Raw genomic sequence first — 6,068 nt, forward strand, 5'->3', positions numbered from 1 at the left:
TCGGTAATCTGTGTATTGTATGTACGTTTACCTGAATAGGGAATGGGAACAACAAAATGGTGAGAAAAAAGACAAAGAGCAAACCTACGCAACAGTGATACTCATGAGACAATATGTTGGAAATGAATTTCATAAGTTGTGGGGGGTAGTGAGAGGTGGAGAAGTGGGAGAGAAAGGAGGGAGGGTATAACAATATTCAACAAGAAATATAATACCTTACTTATGTAACTGTAACTCCTCTGTACATCACCTTGGCAATAAAATTAAAGAATTTTTCAAGGGAAATAACATTTGAAGGGGAATAACCATGTCTTGCTTTTGAGGTTTCTTCAAAATTTTACCCAAAAAATTACACATTAGTTTCCAAAAAAATTAATGATATAGAAATGCAAATTATCTTGATTTAATCATGACAACCATGTACATGTGCTGAACTGTCCTTCCGTGCCCCATAAATTTGTCCAATTAAAAAATACAAATAAAATCATAGAATGGCACATAGAATTGACAATATGTATAATTTAATTTAAACACTTGATATTTTACCAACTGACTAAAAGCTATAACTGTCATGTTAAATAAATAGAAGAAATATGTCCATTAAACGTGTTCTTTCTTTACTGGGATTCTGGAAGTTTTTGTTTGCATCTTTGAAAATCTATTTAACAAAAGATCCAAAATATCTTTGTTGTTTGTAAATTAGTCTTCTTAAATTTTTATTACATTTTGTTCAGAGTCACTTGGAAAAGCTTATATCACTCAACAAAGAGAATTATCAAGTTAACCTTCAGGTCTTAAAGCTGAAGTAGATTAGAATTGTAAACAACTGAAAAACAGAAAGATACAGAGGAACTACAAGATCTAATGATGGGAACTCAATGTACAATTTAACCATCGAACTGCTCTTGTGACCAGGGATATCTCAACTAACAAGCCTTTCTTGATGCATGCCCTATCTTGTGCTAATGAATACTGTATTTTATATCAAAATGATATGTTTTATAATTTTGAAGCATCTAAATGTAGGGAACTTTCCTAAGAATTGTCACAGACACATTTTGTTTGCCAAGTCTCATTTATATGAAGTTGAGAAATGTGTCAATATATTTGACAAATAATGACTTTGAAAGTAGTAATAACATTGTAGGTTAAAACATTAGCCAGGTGCCAGTGGTTCATGTTTGTAATCCTAGCTACTGATGTGGCTGAGACTTGAAGATCATGGTTCAAAACTAGCCTTGGCAGGAAAGCCTAAGACTCTTATCTGCAATTAATAACCAAAATTAAAAATAAAACACAGGAGGTGAGGCTGGGTCTCATGTGGTAGAATGCTGGCCTTAAGCAAAAAAATTCAAGGACAACACCCAAGCCCTGAGTTCAGGCCTCAGGACTGGCACATACAAACATAACAAACAGAAACATTATATATGCCAACATTTATACATTATGAAACAAAACACGAGAATGGAGAGTACCCCTCATTTTTCAAAATTGTTTTATGCTTATGCATTTTAACACTAGAGTGTTGTTCTTAGTTTAAAACATCATCTACACAGAACTATCAATTGCTAATGTCTATAATATCCAATTAATTAATCAGGAGACCTAACTCTAAAGGTTATAAACAACACTGTAGGCAAGGAAAGCAGAATATGGCCACTTAGACCCAAGTCTCATTATATTCTTGGACCCTCCAAAATCTGAATAAGACAAACTTGGAAATCAGTAAAGTTTGTCACGCGTGTGTGTGTGTGTGTGTGTGTGTGTGTGTGTGTGTGTGTGTGTGTGTGTGTGTGTACACTGGAGCTTGAATCAGGGTCCCGCACACTAATTTTGGTTCTTCATTCAAGGTTGGGGCCCTCCACTTTGATCACAGATTCAGTTCCATAAAGATCATCTTTTCTTCCTTTATTCAACTCTCTTCTCTTCCTGGGTCTTTTCAACCTTTTTCAGAAATTCCAGGTGCTATGTTTCTATTTCAAGCTCTCCTTAGGAGAGCTCCACACACAGGAGACACACAGGGACCTTGTTTAGATGCCAACTCTTCAGCAAGTAGTCGGAGGACAGGTGTCTTCAATTCGGGGAAGCTCCTGGGGGAACTAAGGCTGCAGGTCTCAGGTCCTTGATTAGCAAAGACTGAAAAAAGATGTGATCTAAAACCAGTGCCTGCTGAGCTCCTGGGAACTGAATAACCAATCTCCCTCTCCTGTGGCTGTGTTTTAGGACCTATATCTGGTAGAACACTTTTGAGACTCTATGCACTCAAATTATATCCCTAACATTACATATCAACTCAGAGACCAAAAATAGTAGGTGGGACAGTTGAATAAGAACTCATTTTTGTTCTGTGAGTTTCTTATGCTCTTCAACAAAATGCCAGCCTTGATTTACTGGCACAGTGTGTTTATTTCACAGAAAAAGGAAGGAGGAAAGAAAAGAAGGAAAAGGAAGGAGATGAGGAAAAGAAGCAAGCCAGCAAGAAGTTAGTTTGCCAGGGAACATACAGTCATGGGAATGGCTGGAAGGACTTGCCAAATGGTCAAAGCAACCCATATCAAAAGGGCCTTCTCTGAGGGATGCTTACTTTGGAGTCATGTATATTTTGATGAAGACTGAGCTCACTGGGTAATGATTCCTGGAACCAGGAATAAATAATAAGCTCTCTTCTAGGTGGGACTTCAGAGCCATACACAGAGGTAAGCCAGCCATTTCTTGACAGAGAGAAACATGTTCCAAATTTTAAAGCAGCTACAGAAATGAGGTACAGTGTTTTGGAGTGTTTAGTCATTTGAAGGAACATGGTTCTGGGGGAAGGTGGGAAAAGAGACAATGCATAAGGATTTTTTTCACATATAAATAATTTGGAATTTTCCTGCTAAAATCATCCCTGAATTTCGTGAAACTGACCCCCACAACAGAGTATTCTCAAACTCCACGCTATCTAATAAAGTCTCTAAGTAACTTTCTAAGTTACTTTTATATATAGTCAACTGAACTAAGCTATGGTACCTAGTTATTTGTTTCAGTTCTTAGGTATGTTAGTGAGAAGCATTAGCCTTTAAATCCAGAGACTCTGAGTACAGCAGATAACCCTCTGTACGTAGGCAGTGCTCATGTAAGAGAGACGGCCCAAACAGAACAGACTGAACTCTGACCTCCCTGAGGAAGCCTGCAGATTTTTTTTATGGTGGCTTTTTTGGTTGTGTGGGATTTTAATTGTAGTTGCCTTTTTCAGCATTTGAAGTAAAGTATTTGTGCTGACTAGGCAGACACTCTACATTTTTTGAGAAATGCCCCAAGATTTTGGCATTTTTAAAGAATAGATCTTTGTTTTTTCCCCCAGGCCAGTCTAGACTTTAGCCTTACTATTTATATTTCTCACATAGGTGGAATAGCAGCATATACCACCGTGCCAGATGTTGAGTTTGTAAACATTTTGTCTTGGCTGACTACTAATCATAATCCTCCAGTCACTGCCTCCCAATGCTGAGATTATAGAAATGAGTACAAACAGCCTTTTTTCTCCCTATCAGCAGCTCTCAGGGTTTCCAGCCTGTCATCTTCCCCTGTAGCTCTACAATCGTGTGTCAATCCCTTAACATCAACCCGACCCTATGTAATATATGTTTGTATATATATTACATGTGCGTGCATATGCACATGCATATGCATGCACACATCAATTATTGGTCACGTTTCTCTGAGGAACTCTAGTGGCAGTGGCTGAAGTCATTTCACTTGTTAATCTCATGTAAACTAATGTACCAGCCTGACAGGAGAGATGGCATTGCCAACACCCCAAAGATACAAGAGAACTCTAGTTGTTGCTGAATTTAAAGCATTCAAGTATTATTCAGTGGACCAGGCCACTTTCTAAAGCCTCAGATGTTCAGCAAAACTGTCATATTTTAACTCCAGACAGTGGTTATTATGGTACACACGTATGAAAATATTTCCAAATACATTTAAAAATTAGACAACCTGCCTAATAGATCAGTGGACTTTATTAATCAAATTAGAATGTACTCACCATATTTTCTTAGGAGACAGGTGATACATTACCCTTTAGGCCAACACACACACACACACACACACACACACACACACACACACATATCTGTATACAGATTCATAATACACAAATCCATGTACACAGAACCAAAGGCAGTCTGCCTGTACCTTGCTGTAACTCCCTACAATGTCAGGGCCTCTGTATCCTAATGCAAGTTCCTGGGGCGTTTGTCAGCTCCTTCCTCAGGTTAGCAGGTGACAGACATTAACGTAGAAATGACACTCTCCTGTGTTTTGCCAGGTATGTTATTGTGTCTCTCCCTGTCACAGCCAAACAATGCAGGGATATGAATATAACCAACTGCTCTGTAAGTAAGAAGCAGAGCTAGTGCCATGCTTTCCCTCCAGGCACAGACTGTCCACAGGTTTTCTCTGTGTTCTCTCCTATCTTTGCATACCCTGTCCTTGTCACTATAACTAAGCAGTTACAACCCACACACCACGTTCTCTCAAGCTCACTTCACTTCAGGAAAACAAATAACCCTATTTATTTTCAGTTAGTCAATTATCTACAGATATTTCAAACTGTTTTGTTTTCTATGTGAAGAATCTTACATGACTTCCTTATGGTGCTGGTGTTTCATCTGGATTATCTCTGTTTGAATCTTATGGTTAGAGAATTATACATACACTGAGAGGTCTGTGCTTTTTTCCTCTGCTGTGTGCTTGCAGTATATTGGTTTTTCTCTGAATGCATCTGTTATATTAGAAGAGAGCTACCAGCACTGTGATTCCTTCCTTCCTCCTTCCTTCCTTTCTACATTTGCATCTCTAGCTAACCAAGCAACAGTGGGAAGCAGGTACTAGGCCAACAGATCCCCGAGGAATATAAGAAAAGTATTTTGCATCCCAAACACTCATGCTAGCAAATGGTGTCTCTGTCAGAGAAGATGACACAGGAAGATCCTGAGACATTCCCTTCATAAACAAATATGAGCGGGTGGTTCTGGAATTATTCCACCTCAATCCAGAGGAGATTACAACTCTTGGTTACAAAAGTTACGAATTACAAAGTAACTTATCATGTATGAAAAGGTGCAGTCTGCCATGGCTGCTCAGATCAATACTCATGGGTACTTCTCCAGCCTCCCTGGAGTCTTCTGCCAGAGCTTTTGCCAGTTGCTCCAGGCAACCAACCATGTAACTATACTTTTGCCATTTCAGATTCCAGGATGGAGAACTCCCTGCTAAGAGCTAGTGATCTATCACTTGCTAACCCATGATCCTTTCCCTTTTTATTTTAGTTTATACTCCAGAAAGGGTCTGGCAATTTTCCTCAGGCTGGCTTCCCAAAGATATACCCATTAAGTAAGGCAGCAAAACTTAGAGCAGAAAATTTTTTACAAAATTTCTTGAAGCTGGTGGCTCATGGCTGTAATCCTAGCTACTCAGGAGGCTGAGATCTGAGGATTGCAGTTCAAAGCCAGCCCAGGCAGGAAAAGTCAGTGAAACTCTTATCTTCAATAAACCACCAGAAAACCGGAAGTGTCACTGTAGCTCATGTGGTAGAGCACTAGCCTTGAGCTGAAGAGCTGAGGGACAGTGCTCAATCCCAGAGTTCAAGCCCCATGACCGACAAAAAAAGAAGACAAAAAGAAACATTTGTTGAGCTTGGTCAAAGTAATTCTGCAAAGTCAGACAATATTTAAGAAAAACAAAAATAATAGCAAAGACACACAAAGTCTGCTTAAAAAATTTTAACCCCACCCCTGTAAGAGGAAAGCAGATTTACTCAAGTTTTAAGTCAGTCTGAAAAAGAAGCTCAGATCAATAGAGATCTTCAAAATGGGACCATCCCTGACAAGTGAGTCCACAGAACATACTCACAGGTAGGAATTGGAGGTGGCAACAAGAAATGCCCTTTCGTAGCGTCTTCACTGGAGTTTCACAGCATATATAAACTTAGAAATGTCCCCCTTAAAGTCAGACGTCATTGACAGCAGCGGTTTTATCTCCTGCAGGGCAGTAGGCTGTCCTGAGCCGAGAAGTAGCAGAAC

The sequence above is a fragment of the Dipodomys spectabilis genome, unplaced genomic scaffold, assembly GCF_019054845.1.
Source record: "Dipodomys spectabilis isolate Male_0828 unplaced genomic scaffold, ASM1905484v1 ptg000065l, whole genome shotgun sequence".
Classification (NCBI taxonomy): Eukaryota; Metazoa; Chordata; class Mammalia; order Rodentia; family Heteromyidae; genus Dipodomys; species Dipodomys spectabilis.